Consider the following 2,500-nt stretch of genomic DNA (forward strand, 5'->3'; position numbering starts at 1 on the left):
CGGTCGGAATACGGTGAAAAACCATGGCGCGGCAGCCAAAACGACGGTACGGGCTAAAAACGGCTAAGTCGGGCCGACGCCGGAAATCGTCTAACGACACGGTGGAGTATAGTCGGGTGGGCGCGCGGCGGTCGGAATACGGTGAAAAACCATGGCGCGGCAGCCAAAACGACGGTACGGGCTAAAACGGCTAAGTCGGGCCGACGCCGGAAATCGTCTAACGACACGGTGGAGTATAGTCGGGTGGGCGCGCGGCGGTCGAGATACGGTGAAAAACCATGGCGCGGCAGCCAAAACGACGGTACGGGCAAAAACGGCTAAGCCGGGCCGACGCTCGGAAAACGCTCTAACGACACGGTGGAGTATAGTCGGGTGGGCGCGCGCGGTCGGAATACGGTGAAAAACCATGGCGCGGCAGCCAAAACGACGGTACGGGCTAAAACGGCTAAGTCGGGCCGACGTCGGAAATCGCCTAACGACACGGTGAAGTATAGTCGGGTGGGCGCGCGGCGGTCGAATACGGTGAAAAACCACGGCGCGGCAGCCAAAACGACGGTACGGGCTAAAAACGGCTAAGTCGGGCCGACGCCGGAAATCGCCTAACGACACGGTGGAGTATAGTCGGGTGGGCGCGCGGCGGTCGGAATACGGTGAAAAACCATGGCGCGGCAGCCAAAACGACGGTACGGGCAAAAACCGGCTAAGTCGGGCCGACGCCGGAAATCGCCTAACGACACGGTGGAGTATAGTCGGGTGGGCGCGCGGCGGTCGAATACGGTGAAAAACCATGGCGCGGCAGCCAAAACGACGGTACGGGCTAAAAACGGCTAAGTCGGGCCGACGCCGGAAATCGCTCTAACGACACGGTGGAGTATAGTCGGGTGGGCGCGCGGCGGTCGGATACGGTGAAAAACCATGGCGCGGCAGCCAAAACGACGGTACGGGCAAAAACGGCTAAGTCGGGCCGACGTCGGAAATCGTCTAACGACACGGTGGAGTATAGTCGGGTGGGCGCGCGGCGGTCGAAATACGGTGAAAAACCATGGCGCGGCAGCCAAAACGACGGTACGGGCTAAAACGGCTAAGTCGGGCCGACGCCGGAAATCGCCTAACGACACGGTGGAGTATAGTCGGGTGGGCGCGCGGCGGTCGGATACGGTGAAAAACCATGGCGCGGCAGCCAAAACGACGGTACGGGCTAAAAACGGCTAAGTCGGGCCGACGCCGGAAAACGCTCTAACGACACGGTGAAGTATAGTCGGGTGGGCGCGCGGCGGTCGAAATACGGTGAAAAACCATGGCGCGGCAGCCAAAACGACGGTACGGGCTAAAAACGGCTAAGTCGGGCCGACGCCGGAAATCGTCTAACGACACGGTGGAGTATAGTCGGGTGGGCGCGCGGCGGTCGGAATACGGTGAAAAACCATGGCGCGGCAGCCAAAACGACGGTACGGGCTAAAAACGGCTAAGTCGGGCCGACGCCGGAAATCGCCTAACGACACGGTGGAGTATAGTCGGGTGGGCGCGCGGCGGTCGAATACGGTGAAAAACCATGGCGCGGCAGCCAAAACGACGGTACGGGCTAAAAACGGCTAAGTCGGGCCGACGTCGGAAAACGCCTAACGACACGGTGAAGTATAGTCGGGTGGGCGCGCGGCGGTCGAAATACGGTGAAAAACCATGGCGCGGCAGCCAAAACGACGGTACGGGCTAAAAACGGCTAAGTCGGGCCGACGTCGGAAATCGTCTAACGACACGGTGGAGTATAGTCGGGTGGGCGCGCGGCGGTCGGAATACGGTGAAAAACCATGGCGCGGCAGCCAAAACGACGGTACGGGCTAAAAACGGCTAAGTCGGGCCGACGCCGGAAAACGTCTAACGACACGGTGGAGTATAGTCGGGTGGGCGCGCGGCGGTCGAAATACGGTGAAAAACCATGGCGCGGCAGCCAAAACGACGGTACGGGCTAAAAACGGCTAAGTCGGGCCGACGTCGGAAATCGTCTAACGACACGGTGGAGTATAGTCGGGTGGGCGCGCGGCGGTCGAAATACGGTGAAAAACCATGGCGCGGCAGCCAAAACGACGGTACGGGCTAAAACGGCTAAGTCGGGCCGACGCCGGAAATCGTCTAACGACACGGTGGAGTATAGTCGGGTGGGCGCGCGGCGGTCGGATACGGTGAAAAACCACGGCGCGGCAGCCAAAACGACGGTACGGGCAAAAACGGCTAAGTCGGGCCGACGTCGGAAAACGTCTAACGATAGTCGGGTGGGCGCGCGGCGGTCGAGATACGGTGAAAAACCATGGCGCGGCAGCCAAAACCAAACGGCTAAGCCTGGCAGAAAATCGCTGCCGCGGCAGAGAAATGGCCATTTTCTCTGCCGCGACAACAGTGTAGGGCTCCTTCACAAGCTGACGGGCAGGGGTCCCAGTGGGGGCTAAGTTCCCCAGGTATATTGGGGGGTGGCATCCCTCCCTGTTGGCGCCGGGGTTATTCC

Source organism: Lolium rigidum, chromosome 4 (genome assembly GCF_022539505.1).
Source record: "Lolium rigidum isolate FL_2022 chromosome 4, APGP_CSIRO_Lrig_0.1, whole genome shotgun sequence".
Classification (NCBI taxonomy): Eukaryota; Viridiplantae; Streptophyta; class Magnoliopsida; order Poales; family Poaceae; genus Lolium; species Lolium rigidum.